Below are 14,287 nucleotides of genomic sequence, written 5' to 3'. Positions count from 1 at the left end.
TTTTCGCCAAGGGATGCAGCCGGTAGGACTGTCACCGCCGCCACCGCCGTCCGGACCGGGTCTGCGGGATCCGTCGATGAATTCGCCAACTCACGGTCCGCAGCCGCGTGGACGTGGCGAGGCGCGGGGGGACGAGGACATGGTCGACACCGAGCCACGCGCGCCCGCTGTCGCCGCGTCGCCTCGTGCGCCCGAGGCCGCCCATCGGGTTTTGGCGAGCATCGTCGACGCCGTGAGGGGCACCCATGCTGCTGTCGCTGTGACGGGGTCACCTACCGTGGACGTGCAGCGGACATCGGAGGTAGCGCGGGAGACGGTACCGCCTCCACAGGCGGAGGGGCCGGCGGGGCTGGGGCGTGGTCTTGACCCTCTGGGGTCGGCTAATGCCCCGTCGTCGACGCCGTCTACTCCTGCGACCGGTGGGTCTTCGAGGCCAGGGTCGGTGCGGGGGGCTTCATCGCCTCTTACCCCTGCATCACCTGCCTCTTCACCCGCTTCGTCGATCACTCCTGCTTTGCCCACTTCGTCACCGCGTTCGAGCTCTACTCCACCGGTCCCCACTCTGCAGCATCCTCCCCCTACCGTCCCTCCTCCTGTTGTCCAGCCGACGATGAGGAGGAGTGGAGGTACGCGATTGCGGAGGATGGGGCGGGACCAACTGATGAGGACGCCATGTAGAGAGCCATGCGACGCAAGGCGGAGAAGAACCTAGACACGGCAGGTACGAAACAAACTTCCAAGTCTTTCACTTATTTTTCAGATTCTCGTATTGCCTCTAATTTGACTAGTTTAGGGGTTTCGTTGGGTACTAGGCCTGATGAGATCTCGGTTTCCGCTAATGTGTTGAGACAGACGGAGCTTGACCGTTCAACGGTTGCTCCGAATGACTCCACAGGGCGTGAAACTCCAGTTGTAGACGATGATGAAGCCGATGACATCTTAGATGGTCAGCTTCTCTCGGCAATAATTGGTAATATTGCAGAGGTCGATTTGGAACACTCGGAGCTTAGTTCAGTCTATGATCTTAAAGCTTCTGCACGTGGTTCCCGATCGTCCGCTGGTAAGAAGTCTCGTAGATACGGCAAAAATAATAAATCTAAAAAAGTTTCTCGATGATTGGCATGTTTTGGAATAGCAGAGGTCTTGAAGACTTGGCTAAGCATTCACACATTGCTGATGGTTGTAAAGATTATGATTTAGATTTTATTGCTATATCGGAGACGGGTAGGCGAAAATTCTCACAAAGTTTTCTCGACCGATTGTCAGGCGGGATTAACTTTCTGTGGTTTTCTCGTCCGCCTCGTGGTAGGTCTGGGGGCATTTTACTTGGCGTCCGCATAGACACCATGACTGTTTTAGCTAGTTCAGATGGAGAGTACCACATCAAACTCGATATCCAGAACAAAGTAGACGGTTTCAGTTGGAGTCTGGTTGTTGTGTATGGTGCTGCCCAAGACGCTTTTAAGGTCGACTTTTTACGTGAGCTGGTAAATCTCGCAAAGGACAATCCGTATCCGATTTTAATCGGAGGGGATTTCAATTTGATGAGATTTCCTCATGAGAAGATCAAAGATCTTTTTGATGGACATTGGCCTTTCTTGTTTAATGCTGTCATTGATAGCTTAGACTTAAGAGAGGTATTTATGTCCAGTCGACAGTTTACTTGGGCCAACAGCTTGCCTGAACCCACATACGAGAAACTAGATCGCGTGTTGATGGATACCGAATGGGAGAATCAATATCCTATGGTGTCCGTCCGTGCACTAGAACGTATTGAAAAACTGTCTGACCATGCTCCTATCCTCCTAACCACGGGGAATCCTCGACCTGTTTGTAAACGGCCGTTCAAATTTGAACTAGGTTGGTTACATCGGGAAGGATTTCATGAGATGGTTAAGATGGTTTGGGAAAGACCAGTCGGGGGCAACAATCCAATTGCGAGATGGAATAACAAGATGCGTGCTATGCGTAAACATCTCTCAGGTTGGGCTGCCCATATGGCTGGTATTCTTAAAAAAGAGAAAGCTAGCCTTTCAAATGTGATCGATGATCTTGAGGCTGTAGCAGAAGTGAGACCGTTATCCACGCAAGAGATTGATCTTAAGAATCAATCCAATGCGCAGATGGCGAGTCTCCTTCGCGAAGAGGAACTCAAATGGTATCAACGATCCAAGGCCCAATTCATTTTGGAAGGGGATTCAAATACGCGTTATTTTCATGGCTTAGCCAATGGAAGACATCGGAAAAAACGTATTCACTCTCTCATCCAAGATGAAGGGATCATTGAAGGACATGAGCAAATAAAACCATACATTACTAATTATTATAAGGATCTATTTGGGCCTCCGGAGGAAAGTTCTTTCTCCCTTAATGAGGACCAAACGGATGACATACCCCAAGTTTCTCCAGAAGAAAATGGCCTTCTAACTGCACCTTATTCTGAGGATGAGGTTCAGAAGGAAATTTTCCAAATGGAATGCAATAAAGCACCGGGTCCAGATGGTTTCCCAGCGGAGTTCTATCAAACTTTCTGGGATACTATTAAATTGGACCTTCTAGATTTGTTCAGTGATCTTCACACAGGACAACTAGAACTATTTCATCTAAATTTTGGTGAAGTAATTTTGTTACCGAAGGTTAATGAGGCAGAAAGGATTCAACAATATAGACCTATTTGCCTCTTAAACGCCAGTTTCAAGATTTTCACGAAAGTGGCCACCATTAGACTTAATACGGTTGCGGATCATGTTTTCCAACCTTCTCAGACCGCTTTCATGCAAGGAAGGAATATCCTTGATGGAGTGGCTGTTCTACATGAGACGGTACATGAGATGCATTCTAAGAAGCTAAATGGGGTCATTTTAAAATTAAATTTCGAAAAGGCTTATGATAAGGTAAAATGGTCTTTCCTCCAACAGACACTCAGGATGAAAGGTTTTTCTCCTGAGTGGCGTGCTCTAATTTACGATTTTGTGTATGGAGGTAGCGTGGCAATTCGGGTTAATGATGACACCGGCCACTATTTTCAGACACGAAAAGGGTTACGCCAAGGAGATCCGTTATCACCGATGTTATTCAACATTGTAGCGGATATGTTGGCAATACTCATTGAGCGTGCTAAGTCTGATGGTCAAATTGATGGTGTGATTCCACATCTGGTCGATGGGGGTTTATCTATCCTTCAATATGCCGACGACACAATTCTTTTTATGGATCATGATCTCGAAAAGGCTCGTAATCTTAAATTAATTTTAGCAGCTTTCGAGCAACTGTTGGGATTGAAAATTAACTTCCATAAAAGTGAATTATTCTGTTTCGGCGATGCCCAAGATGATATGACTCTATATACAGAGTTGTTTGGTTGTGAGCAAGGCCAATTTTCTATTCGGTATTTGGGTATTCCGATTCACTATCGGAGACTTACTATTGCTGAATGGAAGATTGTGGAAGAAAGATTACAGAAACGCCTTAGTATTTGGAAAGGCAAATTGTTATCCCTTGGAGGCAGATTGGTACTCATTAATTCGGTACTAACAAATATGGTATTGTATATGTTATCATTCTTTCTTCTGCCGAAAGGAATTCTGCATAAACTCGATTATTATCGATCCAGATTCTTTTGGCAAGGGGATAGCGAGAAATAGAAATATCGATTGGTGAAATGGAGTATAGTTTGTAGTCCCAAAGATCAAGGCGGACTTGGAATTCATGACCTCGAGGTTAAGAATTCAGCTCTGCTAGGTAAATGGCTTTTTAAGCTTCTTACCGAGGATGGGATTTGGCAAACTATTCTTCAGAGAAAGTATATTGGCTCGAAGACGTTATCCCAAGTGGTTTGGAAACCTGGGGATTCTCACTTCTGGGCTGGTCTCATGGCGACAAAAAATATCTTCTTCCGCCATGGTACTTTTTCTATTAAGAATGGAGCACAGATACGGTTCTAGGAAGATGTTTGGTTGGACAATGCCTCCCTGAGTGAACAATATCCTGCTTTGTATAGTATTGTTCGCCGCAAAGGTGATACCATTGCTACAGTAATAGCTACCTCACCACCGAATGTGACGTTCAGACGGGTTTTACTTGGATAAAGGCTAATAGCATGGAATACTCTAGTTCAGCGATTGGGAGATATTGACTTATCCCCTGAACCGGATGAATTTAGATGGAATCTTCATGTAGATGGCACTTTTTCAGTCAAATTTTTATACATTGTGATCCTTCATTCTGATTTACCAGTTGATAATAATAAGAAAATTTGGAAGATGAAGATACCATTAAAAATTAAAAAAATTGGATGGTACCTTCGCCGAGGAGTTATTCTTACTAAAGATAATCTTGTTAAGCGAAATTGGCACAGAAGTTCACGGTGTGTTTTCTGTCATCATGATGAAACCATCAAACACCTCTTCTTCCAGTGTAGTTTTGCGAGATCTATATGGTCAGTCATCCAAGTAGCGTCTACCATGTATCCCCCGACTAGTGTGGCAAATGTCTTTGGCAATTGGCTCCACGGTATTGATTCAAGGTTTAAGTTGCTTCTTAGGGTGGGGACGCTATCAGTTATCTGGGCGCTTTAGCTGAGTAGAAATGACAAGATTTTGAACGATAAAAAATGTTCTTTGTTGCAGGTCATCTACAGATGTACATGTATTCTGCGTTCATGGTTACCTCTGCAGCGGGCGGAGAACCGAGACCTATTTACGGAGGTCTGTACACAGTTGGAGGCTACGGCGAGGGATACTTATTCCCTACATGGGTGGCAGCATAGTCTACGGATTGAAGCTCCACCCTCCCCTTAGGCGTTATATAATTCATCGTTTCGATATGTATTTCGCCTTTTTCATATAGTGTTGGTACCGGAAACTAGAACAGTTGTGTGCATCCTGGTTATGCAGAGGCTGGATGTAATTGCTTATCACAAGTAATAAAGCATCTTTTATCGAAAAAATGGGATCATTTGGAGGGTGGGTACTGGAGAATCAATTGACGCTTGGGCTGACCCTTGGATCCCTAGAGGCACCACCCGTCGTCCTCGGACGCCCAATGGCCTCGATGAACCAATTCAAGTAGCTGATCTGATAGATCAAGAATCAGGGCAATGGGATGAGGACCTGATTAGGTTTGTGTTTGTTCAGGAAGACGCAGATGAGATCCTTTCTATTCCTATCCGAGAACATATGGAAGACTCAGTAGCCTGGCACTTTGATAACAAGGGAGTTTTCTCTATAAAGTCAGCTTACCGTCTGGGAGTAAGTCTACGGGACTCCAAGCAGGACCGTGATGCAAGCTCCTCGTCATCTACAGATGCAGTGTCATCTTTGTGGAAAAATATTTGGAGTTTGAAACTACCCAGTAAAGTAAAGATTTTCATTTGGAGGTTATGTCACAACAGTTTGCCGACTCGCATGAATATTAAGCGCAAGAGAGTAGAACTAGATACCGTGTGTCCGATGTGTAATCGGGCGGATGAGGATGGCGGCCATTTATTTCTCAAATGCAAAAAGGTTAAACCTTTATGGCGTTGCCTGCTTCTAGAGGACATCCGGCTTCTACTTCAAAGTGCGCCAAACCCCATGGTGATGATGGATATGTTATGTGCTCTGCGCAAGGATAAACAGACACTGACGATTGTCCTCATGTGGGACTGGTGGTCAACGAGGAACAAACTGAATGCGGAAGATCAGGAGCGGTCTCTGGAAGAAGTATGCCACATAATTCAGAAACACGTTTTGGAGTTCTACCATGTCAGTGCTGAAAGCAATGGTATGAACTCTTCAACGAGTCCTACTAGCTCTGTGGAGCATGTCGCTTGGAGTAGGCCACCTACCAATTGCGTCAAGATAAATTTTGATGCATCCTTTCTGGAGAATTCGAAGATAGGCGCCTGGGGTTTTGTTGCCCGGGCAGATACAGGTGACTTCATTGCCGCGGCGGCAGGCAAATTAAAGCATGTACGACATGCTCTGCAAGCTGAGACGGAGGCCTGCGTTGCAGCAGTAGAAGGTGCAGCTGCACTCGGCTTACATCGAATTGTTTTTGAGTCTGATAATCAGACTTTGGTGAAGGCGCTAAAGACTAGCAGCTTCGACCTGTCAGATATTGGTATCCTGCTACGTGAAATAAGGAGCGTTTGCATCGCTTCTTTTGAATCTTTTGAATTCAAGTTTAGTCCCAGATTTATTGCACACATGAAGTAGCACAGTACGGCCTACGTGCTGACTCTGAGTGCTCAGGTTGGGCAGATTTCGCCCCAGACTTTGTATCTGCTTTAGTCGCCAGCGAGTTTGCTGACCGATCTGTTTAATGAAATTCCTCTTTAAAAAAAAAAACTAATGTTCTAGTGCTCCCTGATATCAACCTCCACCGGTTCATATACATCGGAAGGTTGTGGAGTATCAGCCCAGTCGGGGATCAACAAGAAGTGGACCAGCATTTTTTTAGATAAAAGATAACTTCACCCAGATACTAGCTTATAGTTTATTTATATTTTCCACTGAAAAGGGACCATTTCAATCATTTCCTCATTTTCCCATATGACTTAGACAACCATTATTTTTAGCGGTGTACTTATTGAATTATACTAGCAACACTGAACTTGAGAATGAAATAACTAGATGTGTCGTTACTTTCTATGCATATGAATTATACCTTATTATCAAATAATACTTTTTTAAAAGTAGAATTTAATTATTTTCGAAATACTATGCTGATATCTCTTTCTATACGCAAATATTTAGGTGTATTATATGTTTACATGTGTAGCACAAAGAAATTGAGGGATCGTGGCAACGCACGGACATTGAACTACCCGTTATTGAAAATTAGCATCTGCACCACCGGTCTCCGGACGGAATTTTTTTACCCCAGCCATTATTGAAGATTTGCTAAGCTCCTTTTGTATGTTTGACACAGAAGGCTACGATCCACGGTTGTCTTCAGATATTTGTAAATATGAAAGTATTGTTTGGACTAATCAGAAAAGTATTCTTTCAGTTATATCTATGTTTGCAGCAGCCATATTTAGTGAGATAATAATACATTCAAAAGGAGAGGTTGTTGAGTTGACAGTTATGATGGCCGAGAATACATGTGTGGAACTTACCGCGAAAGAGTAACAAAACAATCTAGAACTTGGAACCACGCAGATGCACAACAATGTTGTCTTTTATTGTGTTCGGTGTTGTCATATCGTATTACATGATATCCCTTATTTATTTTGAGTTTTCATAGTGAGTTATGAATTATATGTGTACACTGAGAAATAAAATTTGAGGGTCTGTGGCAACGCACGGGTATTTATACTAGTTCCTAATAAAGGGAACATCAATTGAAGGAAGGAGTGTGTGATGCTCCGATGAAAAGGGAAGGAAAAACAAAATACAAAACGGCCGACTATTCTGAAATCTGCTGCCTATCATGGATTATAAAGGAGGGCGTTGCCTCCCGGCTAAGAATGGTGTGTGTGATGCTTAGAAAGGAAGTTAACCTGCTCGGCGGGCAACCAATCCGAAATATGATGCCTGCATAGATTATAAAGGAGGGCGTTGCCTGCCGGCTAAAATTGGTGCGTGTGATGCTTCTAGAAAGAAAGTTAACCTGCCCGGCGAGCGACGAGACAAACTAAAGAAAGCCGCAAACACCCTACTTCTCCCTCGATCGCGCGGGGAGAGGTTATTATATCGATGGTCCCAACTATGAAGGCGGATTAAATCATTTAAGTCCCATTTTAAAAACGTTTTGACTTATTTTTATGCAAATTTCAAACACCATTAATTAACCGTGTTTTTAGATCTATTCTTTTTCAGCCTCTTCCCGTGCGTACAAGCTCAATGTTTTCGTCTTACCTAATGGCGCACCCCTCCCGGCGAACTTGTTGTTGATGAAACTTTGACAATGTTGAGGTCTCACATCCTGCCGAGCGTGCTCGCTGTCACAAGAAAATGACTTGAGATTGATGTGGCGTTATTACATATTATTCTATAAATTTGTTGCTAAATAAATCTAAAGCTATACCTGATGTTGATTTGGAGATAAATATGGAGGCAATCGCGATGCTACTAACAGTGCACGGTACACATTTAAAAGGCAATGTTAGAATATTTTTCGGAAGCATTGTCCGACAGCTTAGTTGTTATGTTTTCCCGTTGTAACGCACGGTCACTTTTGCTAATACTACTAATTGGAATAACAACATACTCCCTCCGTTCTGAAATACTCTACATTCTAAGCCGGAAATTTATTATAAAATACTCTACATTTTAGCTTTTAGTCAACAAGAATACATAAAATTAAGTGACCCTCCTTTATCTCTATTTTCATAGTTTGAATTGATTGTTTACATATTTAAGTAGTACTAATAAATGTAGTACTAATTTGTCTAATTTTTTCTAGAATTTAAACTAAAACAGAACGGATGGGGTACTTGCATATCTTGCATATCTATTAAAAGTAAGAAAAAATAAATGAAAGTAAGTGTCATCAGATTTAGTAGTGTGCCGGGAAAATGGTCCTTTCTTTCTGACACGGGAAAATGTTCTTGTTCGGCCGGAACAGCCCACTCGTTTCTACCGCAAGCCTCGTGAGAAAAGATAATTCAATACACGCAGGTGTTTCAAACAATCTCTCACTACAGGAATGGGCCGAGGCGCGACGACCTGGTCCTACGCCGAGGGCCAAAATTCGGGGCCGTCGGCGTATGGGCCGGCCAGGACAGCCAGCTAAAAAGGCCCTCGTCGTACGAAGCCCTCGGAGTATGCCCGACTATGCCGACGGCTGCCCTCGGCGCCTCCGTGGCCGTCGGCGTAGGCTCGAGCACGCGGCCCACCCCGGCCTAGGTCGTGATGGCCCTGTCACGGCATTAGGGCTACGCAGAGGGTTACCGTCTGCATAGCCTCCCCTTTTTTTCTCCCACCAGGTGACATCACAGCTAGCCTATACACCGATGGCCACCCTCGGCATAGCCTCACCCTATTTTTTCTTTTCCCCGCCTGATTTCCCGCCAAACTTTCCCGCCCTTTCTCTCTCGCCATTTCCTTCCGCCCATTCTCTCCCGCCAAGTTTTCCCGCCATTTTTCAACCGCCATTTTCTCCTGCCATTTTCTCCCGCTCATTCTCTCCCGCCAAGTTTTCCCGTCGTTTCAGACCCTCGCCTCCCTACATATAGCCATGTCTTAGGCAGTTCTCCTCCAACACAATACCACCAGAAGCACTTCTGTCCTCCAACACCACTACAGAATCCTCTGAGCTCCGCTGTCGTTGATAGGGCTCCTCGTTGCCGTAGCAACACGAGCTTCCTTGGCGTTTGCTTGCGGCCTGGGGGCCATTTTGCGTCTGAAATCACCGCCAGTTGAGTGCGTTTGTGGCTCGACACCTTCTACAGGAAGGAGGATGCTGCCCGCGCATACAACGCTGCTGCGTGAAGGTTTGCCCGGCCGCGCAACGAAATGAACTTCCCGGAGGTTAGGTCTCTGACGGAAGCCTAGAGTCTCGCTCCTGAGCCGCTACTTCGCTCAAAGGGGAAAGCGCGGCTGTACTGCGAAGGTCAGCGGTGGATTGCTATCACCGAGGCGGACGAGAAGTTCATGGCGTAGTGGTGCAGAGACCATCCCGAAGACCTGGCAGCCACGTGCGCATTCTGGAAGGAGAAGCAGTCGGTGAGGAGAGAGAAGAGGGCGGGAAAGCGGCAGAGGAGGGCTGAATATGAAGCTGAGGACGCGAAAGGAGAGGCGTCGGCATGGTCGCATGATGATGTATTGTGGCTAAAACGACCTCTCAAGTAGCACTTCACAGGACACCCCCAGCGATGAGGAAGATTTAGAAAACTGATTAGTATGTGTGTGTCGAGTAATGGCAGTGTCGAGTCGTGGTGTCTAGCTCATCGTGTGACGATCGAGTGTTAAGTGTTTTATTCGTGTGTGGGTCTAGTTCTTTAAGTGTTTTGGTTCGTGTGTGGATCTAGTTCTTTAAGTGTTTTGGTTCGTGTGTGGGTCTAGTTCTTTAAGTGTTTTGTTGATGGATCCAATATTGGACCGTGGGGTTGTCCGGCTTCACGCACATGCGCTAACGGCACTTAGGCAGTTCCAGGACGTAAGGAGGGGGGACTTTCCGTTGCTCCGAAAATTTCGGAAAAAATGTTTTTACGTTTAGGACGAATCATTTTATGTGTTTTTTGTTCATGGATTCACGCGTTCACAAATCGGTGCACCCATGATCCCGTAACGGCGATACCGCATGTCCCGGGGGGCGTTTTGGCCAGAAAAGTATCTGGACGAAGTCAGAAAATTGTGTGGTGTCGCGTGATACATCTCCGACGTATCGATAATTTCTTATGTTCCATGCCACATTATTGATGATATCTACATGTTTTATACACATTATATGTCGTATTTATGCATTTTCCGGCACTAACCTATTAACGAGATGCCGAAGAGCCAGTTGTTATTTTCTGCCGTTTTTGGTTTCAGAAATCCTAGTAAGGAAATATTCTCGGAATTGGACGAAATCAACGCCCAGGGGCCTATTTTGCCACGAAGCTTCCAGAAGTCCGAGGGAGAGTCGAAGTGGGGCCACGAGGTGGCGACACACCAGGGCGGCGCGGCCCAAGCCCTGGCCGCGCCGGCCTGTGGTGTTGGCCCCTCGTGATGCCCCTTTACTTGCCCTTCCGCCTACTTAAAGCCTTCGTCGTGAAACCCCCAATACCGAGAGCCACGATACGGAAAACCTTCCAGAGATGCCGCCGCCGCCAATCCCATCTCGGGGGATTCAGGAGATCGCCTCCGGCACCCTGCTGGAGAGGGGAATCATCTCCCGGAGGACTCTTCACCGCCATGGTTGCCTCCGGAGTGATGAGTGAGTAGTTCACCCCTGGACTATGGGTCCATAGCAGTAGCTAGATGATCGTCTTCTCCTCATTGTGCTTCATTGTTGGATCTTGTGAGCTGCCTAACATGATCAAGATCATCTATCTGTAATGCTATATGTTGTGTTTGTCGGGATCCGATGGATAGAGAATACTATGGTATGTTGATTATCAATCTATTACCTATGTGTTGTTTATGATCTTGCATGCACTCCGTTATTAGTAGAGGCTCTGGCCAAGTTTTTGCTCTTAACTCCAAGAGGGAGTATTTATGCTCGATAGTGGGTTCATGTCTCCATTAAATCTGGGACAGTGACGAGAAGTTCTAAGGTTGTGGATGTGCTTGTTGCCACTAGGGATAAAACATTGATGCTATGTCCAAGGATGTAGTTATTGATTACATTACGCACCATACTTATTGCAATTGTCCGTTGTTTACAACTTAATACTGGAAGGGGTTCGGATGATAACTCGAAGGTGGACTTTTAGGCATAGATGCATGCTTGGATAGCGGTCTATGTACTTTGTCGTAATGCCCAGTTAAATCTCACTATACTTATCATATCATGTATGTGCATGGTCATGCCCTCTCTATTTGTCAATTGCTCGACTGTAATTTGTTCACCCAACATGCTATTTATCTTATGGGAGAGACACCTCTAGTGAACTGTGGACCCCGGTCCATTCTTATACATTAAATACAATCTACTTGCAATACTTGTTCTCATCGTTTTCTGCAAACAATCATCATCCACACTATACATCTAATCCTTTGTTACAGCAAGCCGGTGAGATTGACAACCTCACTGTTTCGTTGGGGCAAAGTACATTGGTTGTGTTGTGCGAGGTTCCACGTTGGCGCCGGAATCCCCGGTGTTGCGCCGCACTACATCCCGCCGCCATCAACCTTCGACGTGCTTCTTGACTCCTACCGGTTCGATAAACCTTGGTTTCTTACCGAGGGAAACTTGCTGCCGTACGCATCACACCTTCCACTTGGGGTTCCCAACGGGCGTGTGCTTTACGCGTCATCATCGCGTGACGTCATTTTATGTGTCCTAGTAGCTAGAACAAGCTTGTCGAACTTGGGATACGGCTTGTTATTTTAGAAAACCCTTCACGAAAAAGCTACCAGTGTCCGGAGTTCTATGGCTTTTAGGGAAAATAGTGTAGGAAACAGACCTCGAGCATGTCATAGTTTGTTGCAACGGGGCCATATTGGGCACATGCGTGGGCCTTGTGATGGGAAGCAAGTCCTGATGACCCACAAGTATAGGGGGTGTATCATAGTACTTTCGATAAATAAGAGTGTCGAAACCAACAAGGAGCAGAAGGTATTGACAAGCAGTTTTGATCAAGGATTCACTGTAAACACTAGCAACCAGGTTTTCAGGGGTATTTGATATTACAAATAAATAAAGTATGAGTAAATAAAAGACAGTAATAATAATTTCAGCGAGTGGCTCAATCCTTTCTAGAGCAAATCACAAGCCGGTTGTTTTACTTATGATATCTAAACGTTCCTGAGGACACACGGGAATTCTGTCAAGTGCTTTCGCTTCACGCAGCTGAATAGTCTTTATCGTTTTGGTAGGTGTTGTGTGGGCGAACCTATGCTAATGCACTACCCCCACCTTGGACTAATGCATACTTGTGATTATAGCCCTTGCAAGCATCCACAACTACAAGAAAGTAATTAAGATAAATCTAACCACAACCTTAAACTTTGAGATCCTACACTCCCTCATGCACTGGTTTCTCAACGGGGTTTAGGTTTCGTCACTCCAGCAACCCCACAATTAGTAGCCAAATACACGATGCATTCCAGTAGGCCCTGATGCGTGCAGTTAACACACGTCCGTTGGGAACCCCAAGAGGAAGGTGTGATGCGTACAGTAGCAAGTTTTCCCTCAGTAAGAAACCAAGGTTATCAAACCAGTAGGAGTCAAGGAACACGTGAAGGTTGTTGGCGACGGAGTGTAGTGCGGCGCAACACCAGGGATTCCGGCGCCAACGTGGAATCTGCACAACACAATCAAAGTACTTTGCCCCAACGTAACAGTGAGGTTGTCAATCTCACCGGCTTGCTGTAAACAAAGGATTAACCGTATAGTGTGGAAGATGATGTTTGTTTGCGAAGAACAGTAAAGAACAAGTATTGCAGTAGATTGTATTTCAGATGTAAAGAATGGACCGGGGTCCACAGTTCACTAGTGGTGTCTCTCCATAAGATAAATAGCATGTTGGGTGAACAAATTACAGTTGGGCAATTGACAAATAGAGAGGGCATAACAATGCACATACATGTCACGATGAATACTATGAGATTTAATCAGGGCATTACGACAAAGTACATAGACCGCTATCCAGCATGCATCTATGCCTAAAAAGTCCACCTTCGGGTTAGCATCCACACCCCTTCCAGTATTAAGTTGCAAACAACAGACAATTGCATTAAGTATGGTGCGTAATGTAATCAACACAAATATCCTTAGACAAAGCATCAATGTTTTATCCCTAGTGGCAACAGCACATCCACAACCTTAGAACTTTCTGTCACTGTCCCAGATTTAATGGAGGCATGAACCCACTATCGAGCATAAATACTCCCTTTTGGAGTTACAAGTATCAACTTGGCCAGAGCCTCTACTAGCAACGGAGAGCATGCAAGAACATAAACAACACATATGATAGATTGATAATCAACTTGACATAGTATTCCATATTCATCGGATCCCAACAAACACAACATGTAGCATTACAAATAGATGATCTTGATCATGATAGGCAGCTCACAAGATCTAACATGATAGCACAATGAGGAGAAGACAACCATCTAGCTACCGCTATGGACCCATAGTCCAGGGGTGAACTACTCACACATCAATCCGGAGGCGATCATGGCGATGAAGAGTCCTCCGGGAGATGATTCCCTCTCCCGGCAGGTGCCGGAGGCGATCTCTCGAATCCCCCGAGATGGGATTGGCGGCGGCTGCGTCTCTGGAAGGTTTTCCGTATCGTGGCTCTCGGTACAGGGGGTTTCGCGACGAAGGCTTTAAGTAGGCAGAAGGGTAGGGTTGGAGGCTGCGCGAGGGGCCCACACCATAGGGCGGCGCGGGCCCCCCTCTGGCCGCGCCGGCCTATGGTCTGGCCACCTCGTGGCCCCACTTAGTATCCCCTTCGGTCTTCTGGAAGCTTCGTGGAAATATAAGACCCTGGGCGTTGATTTCGTCCAATTCCGAGAATATTTCCTTTGTAGGATTTCTCGAAACCAAAAACAGCGAAAACAAGAATCGGCTCTTCGGCATCTCGTCAATAGGTTAGTGCCGGAAAATGCATAATAATGACATAAAGTATGTATAAAACATGTGAGTATCATCATAAAAGTAGCATGGAACATAAGAAATTATAGATACGTTTGAGACGTAT

This window comes from Lolium rigidum, chromosome 2 (genome assembly GCF_022539505.1).
Source record: "Lolium rigidum isolate FL_2022 chromosome 2, APGP_CSIRO_Lrig_0.1, whole genome shotgun sequence".
Classification (NCBI taxonomy): Eukaryota; Viridiplantae; Streptophyta; class Magnoliopsida; order Poales; family Poaceae; genus Lolium; species Lolium rigidum.
Note: the sequence above shows the minus strand (reverse complement) of the source record.